This window comes from Coenobita brevimanus, chromosome 110 (assembly GCF_032717465.1).
Source record: "Coenobita brevimanus isolate Jiangsu-jjx chromosome 110, ASM3271746v2, whole genome shotgun sequence".
In the NCBI taxonomy this organism is placed as follows: Eukaryota; Metazoa; Arthropoda; class Malacostraca; order Decapoda; family Coenobitidae; genus Coenobita; species Coenobita brevimanus.
The window spans coordinates 7,937,472-7,960,258 of NC_137063.1; positions in this window are offsets into that span (position 1 = coordinate 7,937,472).

Here is a 22,787-nt window from a genome sequence, read left to right on the forward strand (position 1 = left end):
TGCATATGGCCAAACCACCTCAATGTGTTTCTCCTAATGCTTCCTATCACATCCACATCCACACAAGACACCACAACGATCCCTCACTTCCTCATTTGTCAATCTGTCTCTCTATGTGACTCCACATGTTCCTCTCAAATAACTCGTATTTCCACTGCTCTCAGCTTTTGACTTCTGTCCCTCAACGAGGTCCAAGCTTCACTTCCATACGATAGAGCTGGTATCACAATACTGTCATGTAGTAACTTTTTCACATCCATGCTCACTTCCCTGATTCTTATCACTGCTTTCAAGGAACCAGCAACCTTTCTTCCCTGTTGCACCTTTTCAAGCACTTCACCCTCTTAACTTCCATCCTTACTCATCACACTACCCAAGTACTTAAACAAAGTCACATTTTACATTTCCTCCTCATTCAACCTCACTGTACATTCAATGACTTCACTTCTCCCGAAGACATATCCCTTCATTCGCCATTAGATTCCGTTTCATACACACTCTCCCAAACCCATCCGCCAAGCCTTGCAGCTCCTCTTCGTCTTCACTTACCAACACAGTATCATCTGCAAACAACAGTACGGGAGTTTCCAAACATTGTCTTCTCTCATTATGGTGGCTCTAACATCATACTGCCCTACCTTGCATCTCTTTTATAACCTCATCCATATACAGATTGAAACAACCATGGAGATGCATGACACATCCCTGTTTCAATCCAACCTTCTAAACAGAGAAAATTCACTCAGTTCACTATCCACACGCACTGCAGCCTTAGCACCCTCATACATACTCTTCACAGTATTCAACAAACTTCCCATCTACTCCATATTCTTAATACTTTCCACAATCCTTGTCTATCCACCCTGTCATATGTTTTCTCCAAATCCATGAAGGCCATATACAACTTCTTTCCCTTCTCTAGAAACTTCTTCCATTAACGATCTCAAGAATGAATATCTGATCTACACAACCTCTTCCCTTTCCAAAACCTGCCTGTTCGTCTCCAACTAATTCCCTCTGTTATTTCCTCTAACTCTGTCAATAAGTATCCTACCATATACTCTTTCCTATTACACTAAGAAGCACAAATGCCCCTACAATTACCACATAATTCTTTTTCCCCTCTTTTCCCTTTGTATAGGGGAATAATTATACCTGACTTCAAATCCTCCGGGGCTCTACCTTCCTCCCAGGTCAATCTGCACATCTTCCACATCCACTTTTATTACTATCTCTCCCCATGCTTCAGCATTTCACCACACACTCCATCAATTCCTGGGGCTTTCCCCATTTTAACTCTTCTTCATTGCTTCCACAACTTTCACCCTACTGATTTTTTTCTCCCTTCTCGCATCCCTCCGTCTCCCAGCTTCACTCCCCAGCCACTTATACTTGCATTACTTTCATTCTCTAGTGTTCAACAATTCGTTAAAGTGTTCTCTACATCTACTCACTTTTTCTTCCTTCTCCACTAGTAATCTACCTTTTTTCATCTTTCACTACCCCAATAACTTCTTTGGCACCCTGTCTAACTCTTTTTATCTTTTTCCAGAACATTTTTTTACATTCTCTCCACTTTAGACTCAAATTCTTCCAAATTCCTCATATCCACTCTCTTCTTACTCTCTCTTACTAAACTTTTCATCTCTCTCTTCCTCTCTACATACAACTCTTTCTCTTCCATCTCTCCACTTCTTCTTCTGAACTCATGGAAGTCCAATGATTGTCGACTCGCTGCGGCTGCTTCCATTTCCATAATAAAGTGATCCAGGGAAACCCATGGATTAAGCCTTTTCACTTTTTGTCACAGTACAGCGTGCAAGTAGCGTAATTAGCAAGTTGTATGGACTGGTCACTGGTGCAACACGATCTGACTCAAACTTGATTGATGGAGCAGGCAGGTGATGAGTGAGTGACACTCAGCTGATGCCCGGTAAACACTGCCACGATAATTTATTTTTCTTGCCATTTCTGCCACATTTAGGCCTACATGCCCACAGGTACTCCCTAACTAGTTAATTACATAAACCTTTTAGTAGTGCAGTTTCCCATTTTGAAGATAATGTGTCATAAAGGAGGTACACAAAAAAGTGAAAATTTCGCAGAGCAGTACACACATTTCTTCCTACCTTTTCCTGCCTCCCTCTCCTCACCTGTCCAGGTGCCAATGGCTCCCCATGCATAAATTCGAATATCTGTCTCGCACCTAAAGTAAAGTATCTCTTAAAAAGTATACGTGTATGCAAGACTTTTTGACTCAGGATTGCATAGTTTTCAGTTCTCCAAATATGTGACATACCAAGTATTACATCCTGGATTAAACAAGTATTCTGAGTATTCGACATTTAAAATTCGCAACTATTCTTCGAACACTCACAGGAAAGTTTGGGGGCAGGTCCCCTCCCCTGCTGTTGCGCAACACTGGGGGAAAGAGGTGATCGTTTGGACAGCAAATTTTCTTGGAAAGATATGGGACATTGGGCCGTGAGGTCTCGGGGTGATGAAAAGTGCAGGAGCTTCTTGTTTGCTTCTACCACAATGAGCTGCCATGCTACAAATGCCATTAACGTTTCCCTAAGGTGCAGGTCATAGCTTCTTCATGTTTTTTTGCACCTTCTATTCTATGATCTGAGTGTATATTGTAAAACCCTACATCCACGAATGTGTCAAGCAGTGAATTATGCATTATTACTGTGAATCTGTGTTGCAAAGCATCATGAAGATACAGATGTAAAAAAAAAAAGAATGTTAACTCCCGTATGAAATTTGAGGGTACCCCTCATTTTAATATACAGATTCAGGATAATTTGGACAGTTGATGAGGGGGATGGTTCTGTCAGTGTTAGAACTTTTCCTGCTCTGGCACAATGTGTAAGTTAAAATAAGTCTTAAATCAGTCAGTCTGAAAGTTTAAATAGATAAAATGAGAGATTAAGTTTCTTTTGCAATCTAGAAATAGAGTGACTGAAAAGTGAGAAGTATGAACTCAATATTCCAGAGAGAGAGAGAGAGAGAGAGAGAGAGAGAGAGATGTGGCCAATTTGATGCATCTGTTTGAAGCAGAGTAAGAGATTAAGACTTTATCTATAATTCTGATGAATTTAATTTCAGTTTAAGCTTAAAATATTTTTTTTAACAATTAGTGAAGAGACTACTGTATTTTGGATGTTGGAGTCAGATTTATGCCTGAGAAAGAGAGAAATGGGGCCAATTAAGAATTATTTTAAAGCAGAAAGTAGGTGGATAATGAAATTATCCATAATACTGGTGAAGCATATTTCAATTTTAACCTGCCGCATCCCGTCAACGTATGGGTACGTTGCAACATTTTGCATTTGCCAGTCCCAACGACGTACTGGTACGTCGTGCAAGTGCAAGGTCCCTAATTTGCAAAATTTTCAGTTTTCGCACGATTTTCGTACGTATACTGGGACACCGTCCTCTATTCCTCCACAAGATGCCAAGCAGGGACAATGCCTTACACCGCATAACTTCCCCCCTCCCCCCCACACGCCATTGTCTTGGCAATTCACCTGTTACCAGTTACTTGGACAATAAAGACATTCAGGGCCAGAGTGATTCCCCAATCGATGACAATGTGGAGGACAAAGTTTATATAGCACTGGAGGAAGAAACAGTCAGAAATGATGATCAGATAATGTGGCAAAAGAAGGTCAGGTATGGCGATGAGTTAGTGAGTGAAACAATGCTTATAGTGCCTATATTACTGTTTGAAAACCAAGATACTCTTGTACTACATATAAATTCGTACCAAATAAATAAATCCCGTGTATGAGTGGTGTGAAATAGTTACCCTCCCATAGAACTCGTTTTCTTTGGTGCCAGCCTGTTAGAAAACCCAGTCAGGTAAGGAGGTACTGCTACCTGGATCGAGTATTTTAAGCCTCAGGTGAGCGATTTCTCTATGAAATTTAGATGTTTCTCACCAAAAGCGGAGGTTTTAGCCAAAAAGTATTTTTCGAAAATACCTCGGGATTGGGGGGTGTCGGACGTGTGGCGAAATAGCTGAGGACGTGACGGGTTAAAGTTTATTTTTTAACAAATTTGAAGATGTTCATTTGGATTCAGAAGTTTAATTTTGTACTTTAGGAAAATAAAATGTCACTGAACTGTTAAAAATTGGTTTTTAGCAAACTGCAGTCACAATTTTAACAACGTGCCAAGTAATACAAGTGGCCGAACCATCACCACTGGTAAGGCTGGTTCCAGGGGCTTCCGCAGGATTTTTTTAAAGGGGGACAAAATAAAAGAAATTATATGTATATGTGCTGTTATATCAAAATACACACACACTCCAAACAGGCATAGGCATATACTTACATGAGTTACATGACTTACATCAAATGCATAGTGACAGAATGCATGAATCGATTCAAATCACTCAATCATCCTTGAACATGAACTGAAGCACTTTCGAATTCCAAGAGGGGACAACTGCCTCCCCTTGCCCCTCCCCCCTCCAGATGGCCACGGCTGGTTCGGATGATTTACAAACTTGTCTTTCATTAACTATAGCTCAAAACTGAAAACAGCCAGGGGTTTGATATTATCAGACTGAAGATCCAAATGATGAGGCAATATTAAAAAATAAACACCATTACACTACTGCTTAAACCTGACTTTTTGAAAATATAACTTTAAAAAGTGTCCAAACCATCACCGCTCTTCCCTAATAAAGCAACAAAAAGTTTAGTATTAACTTACAGCCCATGCATCTTAACAGATGTGTCACAGGCATAATTATCCTATAAATTGATGAAATATAATACCAATTTAAGACTCATTCCAGAAAGCATTGTCAGTTCTCTTTGTCAGAGGTCAATATCTATTAGTCTGATTCACTAGACTTCATTTCAGCAGCTTCGAAGATCATGAATAAACGAAACTACCAGCTAACAAGCTGCCCTTCTGTGCTATGTTGCCATTTATGTTTTACAGATTGCTAATGCTTATTACTCTATTACTGTCTACACTCCTTCATTTGTAGTATTCTCTCTAAATTGTTTCCTTGCACGTATTAGTTGTTAACCTACATTTATATATAATATGAGATATTCATTCTTAGATCTTTAGTGGAAAAGTTTCTAGAGAAGGGAAAGAAGTTGTATGCGGCTTTCATGGATTTGGAGAAAGCATATGACAGGGTGGATAGACAAGGATTGAGGAAAGTGTTAAGAATATATGGAGTAGATGGGAAGTTGTTGAATGCTGTGAAGAGTATGCATGATGGTGCAAAGGCTGCAGTGCGTGTGGATGGTGAACTAAGTGAATTTTTCTCTTTGAAAGTTGGTTTGAAACAGGGATGTGTCATGTCTCCATGGTTGTTCAATCTGTACATGGATGGGGTAATAAAAGAGGTACAAGGTAGGGTAGTGGATGTTGGAGTGGCCCTGGTGAGAGAGGATAGTGTTTGGAAACTCCCTGTACTGTTGTTTGCAGATGATACTGTGTCGTTGAGTGAAGACGAAGGGGAGCTGCAAGGCTTGGTGGATGAGTTTGAGAGAGTTTGTAAGAAATGGAATCTAAAGGTGAATGTAGGGAAGAGTAAAGTGATGGTCTTTGAGAGAGGTGAAGTTAGTGAATGTACAGCGAGGTTGGATGGTGAGGAATTGGAAAATGTGAGTACGTTTAAGTACTTGGGTAGTGTGATGAGTAAGGATGGAGGTTTGGAGGGTGAAGTGCTTGAAAGGGTACAGCAGGGAAGAAAGGTTGCTGGTTCTTTGAAAGCAGTGATAAGAAACAGGGAAGTGAGCATGGAAGTGAAAAAGTTACTACATGACAGTATTGTGATACCAACTCTAACGTATGGAAGTGAAGCTTGGACATTGTTGGAAGGACACAAGTCAAGAGTGAAAGCAGTGGAAATGAGTTATTTAAGAGGAGCCTGTGGAGTCACGTGGAGAGACAGGCTGACGAATGAGGATATAAAGGAACGTTGTGGTGTGGATGTGGATGTGATAGGAAGTGTTATGAGGAACACACTGAGGTGGTTTGGCCTTGTGGAGTGGTTGTTGGGTTAAAGACTGACGAAAAGAGTGTATGTGAGTGTGGTGGTGGGGGGAAGAGGGAGGGGGAGGCTGAGGATTAGATGGAGTGATGGGGTGGAGAGGTATATGAGAGAGGGGGGTGTGAGTTGGGAGCAGGGCAGTGAAATGGCGGGGGACAGGGCGACTTGGAGACGATTTGTTTGTGGCCACCCCAAACGGGATTGAGGCGTCTGGCAATAGATAGATAGATAGAACATTTGCTTCACCACCACTCAAAAGTTCAGCCAATCACGTTCCACCTGACACAGGCTCTAGGTTCTGAGTGATTCATTCATAAAGATATGTGGGCTTACTACAGGCAACTGCCAGATGTCTCCATATACTGTACAGTAATCCAGTATTTTTCTCGCACTTTCGACTTGCCCAACTGTACACTCAATCACTTAGTAACGTGGACACTTGGGGACTAGACAAGGCCTGTGCTACTCAAACCTGCATCACTCAAACAATATGTTCACATGTATAATGGTGTGTTCTGGTGACTTTCCAAAAACTCTCATTTTTACCCATTCTTACCATCCTATCCCACATAAACTACTCCCTACTTATACCCACCATCAGGTAAAATACTGAAACAGCTATAACTATTGTAGTTAACAGAATAAAAAAAATAGCATTAACAGAAATAAAAGTTAGGCTCGGTACCTGTGTGATGTTGATACATAGCTTCCCAGCACTTTCCCACCGCCCTCAACCCCCAGTTTTGTTGTTGTCATAAAGTTTCGCCTTCTCTTGTATCATGCGGCCTTTGCTAGGGACATTGTTCTTTCCCTGATGATCCGCATAACTCCCTATGAGCTCCTCAGTCAGCTGCAAGACAACATTACGAACTTCACTGCTGCCAGGTTAGCATCACCAGGGTTCTCACGCATGATCTTCTTTATCTTCTCCCAGTCCTTCCGAATCGTTTTGATGGTGCTTTCATTCATGCCATGCTTTTCAGCCATTTCTACCCACTTCATTCCCTGCTCTAACTCCTTTATTATCTCATACTTCTGGGCATACATGAAGATGTGCCACTTTCTGGATGGCTGGGGCTGATCATGCAGAATAACTAAGAGTCAGCATCCTCACTCGACACTCAAAAAAACATAATTCTGTACAGTACAGGTGAGATGCAAGACTTGCCCAGGACAGGTATCCAAGATGTAAGCCAGCCAATCACGGCAAGTCTGGTGAGTGACATCAATGCACGCGACTTTCAAATTTTATCGATGGGCCACCTGACTTCCTGCGTAAACTCGAGTTTTTCCCCATGTTGATTATGACCTGTCACATTATGTTGACCTTGTCAGAACAAAAACGCATTATGCAACTACACAATACTCAAGGATTGACTGTATTTCAGGCCACTTGGGCACCACAAGATCAATTCACCTGAAGATGACAAGAAACAGGCAAAATTTTTTACACCATTACAAATAAGAAAAGTAAAAATAATGAACATACAGCATTACAGTTCAACAGGAATACAGGAATCCCCTGATTATCCGTCATAATTCAGACAAAGTTCCCCCTCTATGGGGGGACATAACCCTTACAAAAGCCCTATACTGTACTGTATAACTACTATCTATCTATCTATTGCCAGACGCCTCAATCCTGTTTGGGGTGGCCACAAACAAATCGCCTCCAAGTCGCCCTGTCGCCCGGCGTTGCACTGCCCTGCTCCCAACTCACCCCCCACTCTCATGTACCTATCCACCCCAACCCTCCATCTCATCCTTCGGCCTCCCCTCCCTCTTCCCTCCACCTCACTCACATACACTCTCTTCGTCAGTCTTTCACCCTCCATCCTCTCCACATGGCCAAACCACCTCAGTGTATTCCTCATAACGCTTCCTATCACATCCACATCCACACCACAACGCTCCTTTATATCCTCATTCGTCAGCCTGTCTCTCCAAGTGACTCCACAGGCTCCTCTTAAATAACTCATTTCCACTGCTCTCACTCTTGACTTGTGTCCTTCCAACAATGTCCAAGCTTCACTTCTGTACGTTAAGAGTTGTTATCACAATACTGTCATGTAGTAACTTTTTTCACTTCCATGTTCACTTCCCTGTTTTCTATCACTGCTTTCAAGGAACCAGCAACCTTTCTTCCCTGCTGTACCCCTTCAAGCACTTCACCCTCCAAACCTCCATCCTTACTCATCACACTACCCAAATACTTAAACGTACTCACATTTTCCAATTCCTCACCATCCAACCTCGCTGTACATTCACTAACTTCACCTCTCTCAAAGACCATCACTTTACTCTTCCCTACATTCACCTTTAGGTTCCGTTTCTACACACTCTCTCAAACTCATCCACCAAGCCTTGCAACTCCCCTTCGTCTTCACTCAACAACACAGTATCATCTGCAAACAACAGTACAGGGAGTTTCCAAACACTATCCTCTCTCACCAGGGCCACTCCAACATCTACTACCCTACCTTGTACCTCTTTTATTACCCCATCCATGTACAGATTGAACAACCATGGAGACATGACACATCCCTGTTTCAAACCAACTTTCAAAGGGAAAAATTCACTTAGTTCACCATCCACACGCACTGCAGCCTTCGCACCATCGTACATACTCCTCACAGCATTCAACAACTTCCCATCTACTCCATATATTCTTAACACTTTCCACAATCCTTGTCTATCCACCCTGTCATATGCTTTCTCCAAATCCATGAAAGCCGCATACAACTTCTTTCCCTTCTCTAGAAACTTTTCCACTAAAGATCTAAGAATGAATATCTGATCTACACAACCTCTTCCCTTCCTAAAGCCTCCCTGTTCTTCTCCAACTAATTTCTCTGTTCTTTCTCTAACTCTGTCTATAAGTATCCTACCATACACTTTTCCTATTATACTAAGAAAACAAATGCCCCTATGATTACCACACACTTCTTTTTCCCATTTTCCTTTGTACAAGGGAATAATTATACCTGACTTCCAATCCTCCGGGCCTCTACCTTCCTCCCAGGCCAATCTGCACATCTTCCACATCCATTCTACTACCATCTCTCCCCCATGCTTCAGCATTTCACCACACACTCCATCAATTCCTGGGGCTTTCCCCGATTTAACTTTCTTCATTGCTTCCACAACTTCTATCCTACTGATTTCTTCCTGTCTTCTCACCTCCCTCCTTCTCTACTAAAAAAAAAAAAAAAAAAAAAAAAAAAAAAAAATCTTGATAAGCAGTACAGTATTTTACAACAAAATATGCAGCTACTCTATACTGTACTCACTACAGTACTGTAACAGATTTTGTTGATGTATTTAGTGGCATGCTGTTGGTTAATGCTATAAAAAATGCACACTGCTATAATTCACAAAGATTTGTGTTTGTCAGATGATGATGTAATGCAGTGTCACATAATGAGGAGTTTACTATACATATTACAAATAAAAAGGAATATAATTGCAGAAAAAATCTTACATCATTACAAGTACTGTCTGTCTGTCTGTATACCTATGCTGCTTCCCCCAAGGAAAGGGAGGTAGCCGAGACAGGACGACACACTCCCCATTTACTCATCCATTCAAACACATTCAATCGCATCTTAGCCCCAAAGGGGAGAAGAGACAGATCCACACCGCACCACACCACAAAAGGGTCAACTGTGCAATGCAATCAGTGACATCTGCAGCTGGGCCCGACAGCAGAGCTGGTTTACCCCTGCCACATCATAATAGACCCAGCCCCTTACCCGCACCTGACCTGACTAGCTGATCAGACCAAATGCGGGAGAATATCCCCTCAGGGCTGTGTCATCATTTATTCATTCACAATTTCTCTCCATTTATTTCTGTCACGCACAGCCACTCTTCCTTGCTCAATAGACATCCCTCTCGCATCCAGCGCTCTCTTAACACTGTCCATCCATCCTATTCGTGGTCTCCCTCTCAGCCTTACACCTCTCACATCAGATCTAGTTATCTTTTTCACCAATCGCTCATTATCCATTCTCTCCATAAGCCCAAACCATCACAACACCCTCTGCTCAACTCTACCAGACATCTCCCGAACAACTCCTGTTCTTCGCACTTCATCATTTCGCAATCGATCCATAAGCGTCACTCCACACATACTCCTCAGACACCTCATCTCCATTACATTCAAACTTTTCCTCTCTGCTACACCCATATTCCATGTTTCAGCCCCATATAACACTGTTGGTACCACAACACCCTCATACAATTTCTCTTTACATCCATTCTAAGCGAACGACATCTAAACACTTTTTTCATTCCTCCCAGCACCTTACCTACTTCATTCATTCTAAACTTCACTTCTGCATCTATTCTTCCATCCACAGCAACATGTGACCCTAAAAATTTAAAACATTCTACCTCCTCAAGCAACTCACCACTCAAAACTATATTCATCCCCCTGCCATCTACCAGCACAACACAAATAAAAAATATTACAACACATAACTATAGTCATTTTGTTTTCATCTGACAAAACCTGGCAATTTCTGTAACTTAATAATTCATGGATGCAAAGAATTCAGTAATTCTTAGTGATGAAGTAGTCAAATAAACTTTCCAGTATGAGTGTAGCTAGGCTACTTGACCATCAATCAAACTAAGAAGTTATGAATCTCTCTCAGGTGAAAAAGTGGCTAAAGTTTAACTGAAAAGAAATTTCTAAAAATGCCCATATCACCATATTATTATTGTCAGCCACAGGAAAAACACAGATATTAGCACAATAAACGTAAACCATAATAACAACAAATGTTTGTAAAAATGAAGCGAAAAAACAGAGTTACCAGGGTTGTCCAAGGACAGTGTCCTTTATTGAACCAGTTTGGGCTTTTATTTTCCTAAGCAAATGGACAGTCTAAAACTCTCCTTTTTATTCACATCCTGCTGTTTACAAAATGACGGAACTTTAAAAAGTGTTGTATACACTTACGCAGCCATTGCTGACATGCTGAACTGGCTGTTTGTAGGCTACTGGACACAGAATGTGGCCAGGAAGGACATGTAATAGTAACACAGTAATGGACTACAGAGGCAGGAGTGGAAGGGTGTTCAAGGGATGCTGGGCAGGAAGGTTTTGCCCACAACAACCAGGGTACTTGGATGAATGTTGTCCCTTGTCTCAGGCCAGGAAAGTGCTGCTCCGATTACACTTTTATAGAAAAAATAAAAACTGCAGTTTTTATTTACTAAGTACTTATAATACCTTGTGAATTCTTCATTTCACAGCTGCATGTAAATATATTCATTGAATGTGAGTGTTAGGACCCACCACCTCCTTTTGTTGCATTTGGTATAGCTACTTAACAACAACAAATATATCAACCAATCAACCAGTTATCAACATTCGCTCTCTCTCTCTCTCTCTCTCTCCCTCTCTCACAGTACAAATGTACACATTATGTATACAGACATTTATACTAATGCACATGGATCAGTTCTTTTTTCCCTTATATTGTCCTTTTTTCATGGTGAGTCTGTCCTATTTTATGCTCAAGCATCTGGCAACCCTAGAAGGGGATCAACTAGAGATGTTTAATGAAGGGAATCAACTCAATGTTATTCTTGGATATACAGTACTGTTCAGAATATGAAGGAAAACATCTCAAGGTGCTCATTAATCTTCGACATAAATGAACACAAACTACGGATGCTTGTAATTTTTTAATTTCTAAGTGCAATTCTGGGCATTAGCCCATCACTATTATTTTAGTGCAGAGAAGAAGACTCTGAAGACTGGAAAAAAAAAAAAAAAAAAAAAAAGGGCCAAATTCAAGATCTTAATTTTAAGATTCCTGTACATTGTTTAAATGACCGGAGGTCATAAGCAGTGGGAAATACAGACTGAGGAAGAAAATTCCATAGCTGACTTGTTGCCCATCAAAATCTTCCAAACAAGGACTATAGATGCATATTCTTTCCTGCGACAGACTACGCAGTACACCACTATGCAAAACTAACACATCATCACAAGAAAATACAAATGAAGCAAAACCAATGTTAATATTTCAGATACGTTAAGATTATATTTACATTCAAAACACCTATATTTAACATCAGGTAAAAAAGCAATAAGGCTGTTATCAGTTGGTCTTTTATATGCCATATTTATTTATTATCTTTTGGGCTGCTAATTCCTAAAAGTTTTACAAATATCTGTTGTCAATGTCCCAGGCTCATTTTAACTACTCCCAAGAGTTACATTACAGTGAATGGTATAGAAACTAAACAATGCAATTTCATGCTATAAAAGAAACAATATGAGCTTCAAGTAGATGAAAAATTAGCTCCAACATAATTCTTACAATGCAGATTATCCTCTAATAATTGTCCTTTTCACATGAGTCTGCATCTTACTGCCAGAAGTCTACCGTGCTTTGGAAAATTACATGCATATATCCTTAGCAAAAATTTCTCTGCTCATTTAGCAACATATCATTCAAGAAGCTAGATGATCAGTACACACACATATGCTACAAAAGAACTGACACTGTTTTACTTAGAAAGCAATACTGTATTGGCAAAAAATGCTGAAACTGAAGGCAGTTCAGAGAAGTGGTTTGGTTACTGCACTACAGTACAACAGAGGAATCCAGGACCACAGCAACAGCAGCCTACAATTTACTTATCCATAATGCAGGACTGCCCATATATATCTCATTATGGAAATGGCTCAGTCTGCTGGTGTGGGATACACAGGTTTTGACAACTTCCAGAAACAAATATTCAATGTAACAAGGCATTAACATCTTTTCTCTGTAAATGCTGCCTCAATCAATACTGTGGTCATCCTACCGAAACCTGTCAAACCTGGGATATGGAACACGAAAAAGTGAACCATTCCCTTCATTTTACTGACCTTGTGTCCAAGGAATAAACCCAACACATCGAACAGACATGGAGGGATGTCAGGGAGCGTACACCAACATACGATTGAAGGAAACAGCATTTTGTTGGTTACCTGGCAGACGCTCTATAGGAAAGCCTTCCCAGACGAGTGTCAAGCTTTCCACGAGTTCCTCCTGGCTGCAGTTGCCCTTTACCCTCCTGCTTATTAAGAAAACTTTCATAGCAGTGTTTTTATCGTCCAAGCTGGAGCTTAAGTTTCGAAGCGCGTCTTGGGGCACTTTGGTTTCTGTCAGCAAAAAACAGTTCAATCAAGATACGTAGAACCGAAAAACTACACTAGTCGATCGCAATGTAAACAAAGGGGTTCACCGAAGATGATCATCTGACGAATATGCAATTTACAGTACACCAACTTCAGTCAATATTCAACATAAAATCCAATCAATCAATCAATCAATAATTTCCTGTGGCACCCCACGGGATGCATAGGGCCTCAATGAACTCTCTCCACCAATATTTGTCTCTTGCCATCTCCTTCAGGTCCCACCAACACTCCACTCCTGCTTCATTTTTCACTGTCCTCAAGCAGGTTTCCCTCGGCCTACCTCTACGTCTTCTTCCTCTAGCAGTCCACTCTGGCACATCCTGTATTAAACTACCTTCTTTTCTGTATATGTGCCCCAGCCACTTCCAGCGAGACAGTCTCACATATTCATTAACTGGTTCCACTCTCGTAATATCCCTTACTCCTGCATTTGCAACTCTGTCCTGCCACTTTACCCCCAAGAATCCTTCTCAGTATTTTATTCTCAAATATTAATACCTTCTGGTCTGTTGCAATTGTACTGTACCATGACTCATGCCCGTAAATTAAAATTGGTCTAACCATGGACTTGTAAATTTTCACTTTAGTATGTACCGAAAGCATATTATTATTCCAAACAGATTTCAATATTCCAACAGCTCGCCAAGCATGTCTAATCCTCTCCTCAATTTCATTGTTTAATGATCCATTAGATGATGATAATCGTTCCCAGATATTTAAAGTTTTCTACATTCATCACCACATTATTCCCAATTACACAATCGATTTGATTCTCCACCTTCATATTAATAATTTCAGTCTTTCCACAATTTATTACCAATCCCACTTTTTCTCCTTCCTCCACCAGACAATCAAGCACCCTCTGCATCTCGTAAATACTTCCGCAAATCAGTACAATATCATCAGCATAGTCCAAATCCATCAGCTTCTTATTTTCTTTCCAGTTAATTCCTGCACCTGTTCTCCTTACAACCTTTTTCATAACAATCCATAACCAAAACAAAACAATGGCGAAAGAACTCCTTGAATCACTCCTGACCTAACTTGAAATGGATCACTCAAAGAACCACCCACCATTACCTTACAAATAGTACCTTCATGCAGGCTTCTAATATTTACAAACTTCTGGTATACCATAGAATCTCATAATTTTCAACATAGCTCCACGTGAAACACTATCAAACGCCTTTTCAAAATCCACAAAACACATACTAAGTGGCATTTTCATCTCATTAGCTTGTTGCATTAGATGCCTTACAATAAAAATCTGATCATTACAACCTCGACCCATTCTAAATCCCGCTTGTTCTTTTCTTAAAATTTTATCAATTACTGGCTCTATTCTGTTCAACAAGATTTTGGAAAAGACTTCTGCAACTACAGGTGTCAAAGTTATCCCCCTCCAATTGACACGCACACTTAAAAATCCAATACACACCATAATTTCTTGCCAAAGGAATTAAAGATAAACAAGGACACACAAAAGGAGTATATCAAAGACCCAACAATGAAGGACCCAAGACCAGTAGCACTATTAAATACAGGCTACAAAACCTTAATATCAATATGATAAAAATGAAAACTTAAAAAAAAAAAAAAGGGAAATAAACGACCTACAAGTTGGACTTACAAAGAGAAGAAGAATAACAGACAACCTGTACATGCTACAGTACTGCATAGAAAATAGTTTTCAAAACAAGTCCCCTAAAGGCCTATCACTAGGTTACAGAAAAAAGATGACAAACTTTGATGGAACACAACATCCACCCAAACATACTAAGTACAGCAGTAAACACCTATGTTCGGAACAACAACAACAGTATACCTAAAGGACAAAAACAAAGATTTTAAAGTGACAAATGGGATCGAACAGGGATGCAATGTCTCTAACTTACGTAACCGTTGTTCTTGTGGTTACCTACTCTTGTTATAAAAAAGCTGGAGGATGAAGGCACAAGATATGGAGATGACAGTTTTAATATTTGTGGAATATTTTATGCAGGTGGTGGCCTTCTGTTTGCCCAGTCACGTAATGAAGCAAGAGTTGCATAAAAAAAACTAGAGGAGGCAGCAAAGGAATGTGGACTGAAACTGAACTGTGATAAGAGCAACATAATCTATAACTCCTTTTTACTCACTGCACGAAGTAAAAGGAATTAAAATAACAGAAGACTGAATATAATTAATATCTGACAGCGCAATAGATAGATAGAATAGCAACTGCCAGGGTCATATGCCGCCGGAAATAATGGAAGGAATAAAGTATCTAGGTGTAACCAACAACAAAAAGAAATTGTTTCAACACGCACAAGAGTGAGAGCAATGAGAAAACAAGAAAACTGTCCAACACCACCGATTCTGTTACTACAAGAAGGTGTAACAGGATGATGACTGGGAAAACTTTTGGGAAAGGGCTGGCTATACATCCTATTCTCCTTGCAACAAAGTCAGGAAGCTTCACTAATGATGAAATAAATGCTTTACTGAAAATAAAAAATCAAGTGTATATAGAGGAATATTACATGCACCAACATACACGGTAAATAGTGCCGTAAGAGCAGAAACAGGAGCTTCACCCTGCACATCAATAATATACATACCATCAAAAATTCACTTCACAATACATATGATAGAAAAAGAAGGAAATAAACTCTTTAAAAATTTTATGAAACAGTATGAAGAAGGAAAAACAGGATAAAGCAACTAAAGACCTACTTCAGACTGTAAATATAAGCCTAACAGAAATTAGAAATATGACAAAAAATGAATTAAATAAGATCAAAGACTGGGATACCTTATTAAAATGGGAAGAAGAAGTAAGCACTAAACCTACTCTCAACCTCTACAGACAGTATAAACATAACACAAGAAGTAGCATGGTTTGACAATACTGAAGGATCAAGCCTCCTAATAAAAGCTAGAACAAACACGTTACAATTGAACTGGAGGAAAAGACACCAAAACCAGGACACAACACGCCCACCATGTAGAGAATCGGAGGAAACACTTTCTACTTGAATGTCCCGCTTATGATACCATTAGGAGAAAATATACCTTTTATGCAAAAAACATATTAACATGGACAAGAGAAAATGGCTGAAGTACTATTATCAACAGCAAAAAAAAAAAAAAAAAAAAAGACACAAGGAAATATACAACACACAAGTATGGAAGAAGTAAAATAAACAAACACAAAGAATATGAAAACGACGACGACGCAAGGGAGCCGTAGCAAAGGCAATCTCAACACCGTAATGGACTGGACTGGTAGCCCTCATATGTGCCGAAACCACCTGCACCCGAATTTTATGTACATCTGGCTAATTTCGTGATATTTGTCACTTAATTGTCCTTGTTGGCCATTCTCACTCTCCCTGAGCTGCGCGAAGACTGTTCCCGACCACGCTTGGGTGAGATACGAAGACGGTCTTGGTTTCGATAACAAATGCTTGGGCCGGCTTCGTATCACTTTGGCTGATAAAAACGACGCAGCTTGGTTTCACCAAAGCTGGCTTCGAATTCGATCCGTCAGCTTGGACGACAAAAATGCGGCGTAATTGTTTTGCTGGGTACAGTTGGCTGAACTAGGTTAAATGGATTATAACATTTACGTTAAGTTATATTAACGATGATTGTGAGGTTCAAGTTTATTTCAAATATACTTAAATTATCTAGAGATTCCCTCTGATATTCATATACATTATACAGTGTGAGGTGGTTATGATAAAGGGGGGAGGAGGAGGAGGTCTAGGAGAGCGAAGCTTCCCCATTTACTAATCACACTCTCGTAGTTAGGTTCCATCGAAATTTATACCATTTAAATTATCCACATCGTGAGGTGGCTATAATAACTTGGGGGGGTCTGTGGAGATCAAACCCTTTAGTTAGGTGACGCACTTTTCTAGTAGGGTTTCCGCCGAAATGTGTTGTAATCAAATTATGTGCATATGAGTATGTTTGGTGCACTTGCGCGTTCACTTGGCGGGATCGGCTCCCTGGCTGCAGCGGGTGCTCAGGCGGATTTCTTTAATATCGCAAAATAGGTATATTTTGTTTGCGTTATTATTTTTTAATCAAATGTTAATTACTTACAATGTATCTCTTAAAAAGCTTAGTTTCCTTAAGAACGTAGGCTTGAAGAAAACAGTTTGAATCGCTGCCTCACAATCGTGTTGTTTTACCGCAACCTCTTTTTAGGATGTTTAGATCTGGTAGTTCTAGGTTATAAGAGGAGACGTGCTTTAGAACTTGCCTATTGAGGATTAGAAATGGACGCCATGGAAGGAACTGGGGGATATATCGCTTGTGAACGGTCACTCTTCTATAGTATGGACTAAATGAGAGGCAAGCTTCCAGTTAGAATGAAAGGCGCATGTTGACTGAGAAAGGCAAAAGAATTTGGCTAGGTAGTGTGTTCTTGGGAACAAAAAGGCGAACCCTAGCAAGGCAAGACTAGTAACCTGCAGGACACACGGCATGGACCATCCTGGAGGAACCCAGTACCCCGAACCGCGACAAGGGGTTGGGAAAAGACAAGGAGGCGGGCAGACACTCTGTAGCGTCTGTTCTTCCTCCCCTGGTCCAAAACACAACAAATTAGGAAAAGAATGCTATACAGCAAGCATATACTGTACAATATGAAAAAAAATATATAAGAAAAAATGATAAAGGTAAAACCTTCCCCCAAAACAAAACCCCGATGACAGGCCAGTAGCCAAGGGGGCCAGCGTTGAGAGGGTTGGAGGACCACCCCCAGCTGCCTAAAGGTTCACTTTCTCACCGTCTGTTTTATATATATATATATATATATATATATATATATATATATATATATATATATATATCAGTGCAAAAAAGTCACTCTTTGTTGTTCAGAAGTTTTGTACTGCTTGTCAGCGTTGCCTATGTATACACCCAGACCCCCACAGCAAGCATGCAGCATACCATTGACCAGCCGGCTGCTATACAAGTCCAGATTCAGCAGAAACGCCCCCCGCCCCCTCCTCCTTCGAAAAGTCTGGCTACGGGCCTGGATGAGGCTAGAAGAGTGAAGTCGCAAACAGCACCTGGGAACAGAGACATCGCCAATTTTGGTTCCAGAGAACGGAAACTAAATAGGAAAAAATGCTTAAACAGAAATGCCTCACCCACCTGAACTAAACAAGCTTATCAAAAGGGATGAAAAAGGGAAAACAGAGAGAGATGAGAAGCTTGGAAGAAAACAAGAATCAAAATGCGACTACACTATAACATGCTAGTAAACGCTTAAAAAAAAAAAAAAATCACGTTATGGAGACCAATGGACACCCACACAAACTAAAGCTGAAGAACCTGAAATGTGGGAGCATCTGCAGTGGAGCGCGCACACACACGCACACACACACACACACACACACACACACACACACACACACACACATCAAAGCAAAATAAGGTTAGCGAGGGCTGCACTATGCATAGTTGGCGGGGTAACTCCCTCGAAGAGAATTCCGCCGGACACAACAAGCACGTTAGGTATGTATAGGTTTCGTGTACGAGAACACTGTTGTGGGCAGGGAGGTTCACTTCAATTATTTTTAGTGTTTGTCTGACGTATTTCCATATCGATGTGCTTTTCTTTTCGACCTGAGTGATTAGGTGATCTGGAAGCCTAAACTATGCATGTTATGGTTAGACCGCTCATAGGCACTAAACTCGGAGAGGCAATTAACTGAGATGTATGTGGTGAACTACTCCACACATGAAAACTGGAAAGCTGTACCTCCACACAGGGATGAATAAGACCCTATATGAAGCAGGCAACCATGCTGGGAACTCGGTTGAGCACATTCTGTCTCTGGAAATTAGTGCTTATTCCTGAGAAAAGAGAAGTCTTAGGGACACTGAGATATTGTGAAAAACTGTGTTTGTTTAAGAACACAAGAAAGTCTTGTATAAGATTGTTGCCAGGTGAAAGATGAAGGAATTGAATTATTAATGCATTAAAATTATATTTTTGGTAGGTGGGGACGCTCACCATCCACTCACACGATGTAGTGCAGCTCTCGGGTGACTGCCCTTTCCTGTCTTTCCTCCTCCCTTCCTCTTCTGTCTTTACTTCCTTCATTCTTTCCTCCTCCTTCTACCTATGAGTGACTCTACACTGACGGACAACCCAAATGGTTTCCTGTACACCAGGAAACCATGTACAATGATTGGTGGTAACCATATAACCAAATTATGGCACCTGGTGGTTTGGTGGGCGGTTAAGGTGCTCCAATCGGCTTGAACCTGTGCAGGTTTCTATCCAAGGAGTAGTTGGGGTTTATTGCTCAAGCAATGCCACTTAGGGATGAGTGAGGCTGGTCACTCTCATGTTAAATGTCAGGACCAACTTGCCTAGCCCCGGGCTTCTACGCTGCTCGTGGGGTAACATGGGATTATGATGATGATCATCATCATCATGATAAAAGTAATGTTATTTTATCCCAGTCAGAAGTAATGGACAAGTCAGAACCCAGATGTGCTATTGCCTGTAATTACTTAAGTGGCTGCTACGAAGGACATCGTGAGAAGCAGACAGAAAAACGAAGACATCAGTGTATAGTGATCAGGGCTGATGAGCACCTCAGAAGGTCATAGATGAGTAGAGGTAAGAGAAGGTGCTGAGAGGACAGAACCCTGAGGATCACTACTAATCATGGTTTTAGAAAATAGAAAAAGAAAAAGAACAGTGGCTCTCTACTACTGCAGCTACAGAGCGAGCAGACAAAAAGCCTGAAAATTATGAAGGCAAAGAGAAAAGGGTAGAATACGTAATAGGCGGCCCGGAGGTTAAAGACTTGCACTAGACTTGGTCAAAAACCTTTGAAATGTCAAGCACAATGGTAAATGTATCATCAAAGTCCCGGAAAGAGGATTTCTAAGAATCTGAGAGGGAACTAAGATCGCCAGTGAAGCATTTTTGACAGACTCCAGACTAACGGTTTGAAAAGTTGTTTCATACTTCTCGCATTAAGAATATATTTAAAAAAAAAAAAAAACGAAAAAGGAAGAAAAAGCAGTCAGAGAGTACAACCCCACGCCCTACAGTTGGCCTAAGGCTGCACCTATGATCCTTTTCTGTGACTCTGACCTTAAACCAGTTATTCTGAAACTAGAAAATACATCCTTGCCTGACCCTCCACTAAGTTTTATCCAAACTGAATGAAGTGTTTAAATTGACCTCGCCCTGTGACCTTGACCTATTATTTATTGTTCTCAAAATAAAATAATTTCATCCAGGTTTGGTCCAGATCGAATCATAGTTGTTTGAGTTAAAAAACTGAACATTCGATCTTGCTCTGTGACCTTTCCCTCAAGCTGATTGTCCTCAACACGGAATCACTTCATCCTTTCCTGGCTGTCAATTCTTCCATCACGTCTGGACTAAATTAGATTAAAGCTGTGTGAAATCACATTGCCCGTGACTAATAACCTATTATCTTTTTCGGCCATAAGTAAATATTAATAACTTATTCCACAGACGGTCCTCAGTCATTATTCAAAGTTTGGTACAATTCATTATTTTTTCACATAATTTTGCTAACAGGCATACAAATGAACAGAAGGACAGCAAAAAAATCAAATAAAAGGCACAACTACCTCGCGCTACGTGCTGGGGTGTTAACAGCGGTTAAGGCAATAGGGCGAGAGACTTGGAAGTGGTCACCGTTCTCCAGAATGAGAGCAAGTTGCCAGCAAGATGGAAAAGTGCATGCTGACAGACAAAGGCAGAAGAGTTTTCCAGCTATCACACATGGAAGTTCAGTCCTTAAGAACAACAGGTGGGACTCCATTAGGACTGTATGCCATCTTTGGTTTAGAAGACTGTAATATAATAAGATAACATTACAGCAATGCTTCAGTATAGTAACTATCCTACTCCTTCTGAGACCTGCTTACTGGGTGAAAGTATCAGCAAATGTGATTGGTGGGTTCGCTCACCATCCACTCTCTTGATGTATTTTTCCACTCTGATGCCTACCCTTTCCTAGCTTCCTTCCACCTTTCCATCCTTCCTCATCTGTCTTTGTTTCCTTCATTCTTTCCTCTTCCTTCTGTCTACGGGTGACTCTACACTGAGTGACAAGCCAAATGGTTTCTTGTACACCAGGAAACCATTTACTACGCTGGATGATAACCATATAACCAAATTATGGCGCCTGGTGGTTTAGTGGGCAATTAAGGCCCTGCAATGGAATTTAGCCGGTGCAGGTTTATATCCAAGGGATGGTTGGGGTTTATTGCTCAGGTAATGCCACTCAGCGATGAGTGAGGCTGGTCATTCTCATCTTAAATGTCAAGACCAACTTTCCTAGCGCCGGGCTCCTACACTTTTCATGGGGCAACACTGGATTAGATTTATTATGAATGATTGATTGAAGAGAACTCGACTACGTTGACAAGTGGTTAGTGTATATGAAAGCGATGGTACAATCAGATCCATGGAATCATAAGGGCATGACCGGTTCCCTCAGCAAGTGACATTTAGATGAATGAAGAAGGTTAGCGGCAGGGAGTGTAGACTACGCCGCGCCAGTAGCAATGTGGCGCGGGAGAGGGCGAGGTGGTGTGGGGAGTGAGTCAGTCACAACCCAGGAGTTAGGGAGGTCGGCCACGGTGTGTTTGCAGGTCCCGCCCCTTGCTTGCTGCTCTCGTGTGTGTGTGTGTGTGTGTGTGTGTGTGTGTGTGTGTGTGTGTGTGTGTGTGTGACTCGCCCCTCCCCCTCCCCACTCTTCGTCTTCCTCTCGCTTCCTGGCTAATCTCTGTATCTCCCGCCACCTGGCCTTTCCACACGGTGTGACACTGGCTAAGAGTATGATGTGGTGAGGGTTGTGTCTGAGAGCACTGATAAGAAGCTGTTACCATTGTTTCAGCTGTTGTTATTACCCAAGATTTTAAGCTCTCATTACAACCATAGGAGTTGCAATTTAAAAACAAGAATTTGAGTTCATGTAAGAGATGATAAAGCAAAAAAAAAAAAAAGGTAATATATACATGACTGTAATACCAATGAAAACGGGTAATTAGCAAACTGAAAGAACACAGCTCAAGACATCTAGTATTCAGCCGACCTAAAAAAAAAAAAAAAAAATCATCTTTCTGTGCCCGCCTCATTGCTAACTTCCATTTATAGGATCAATATAATGTAAAACTAGACGAAAAGGTTGGAGTAAACTCTCGGGCTCCATAAATATGTAAATGACGGCACTTGATTTTTTTATGGTGAGTGTCTTGTGTTGATCGATACTTGAGGCGAGCGAACTGAGAATCACAGTGTAAACAAACAGGCGTGAGAGAGAGCGCTGCTGCCCCCTGTCGGCGCGCCAAGATGTTCCCGAGGTGGTGGCTGGCCCTGGGTGTCCTGGGGGCCCTGGTGGTGTGCCGTGCCGCCGCTGATGGCCCAGGGGAGGATGCAACTCCCTGCCCCCGCCCGTGTGTGTGTGACGGAGTGAGTGTCAGCTGCAGCCACCGCGGCCTCACTGCCATGCCACGCCCCCTGCCTACCCACGTCCAGCGCCTGTGAGTACA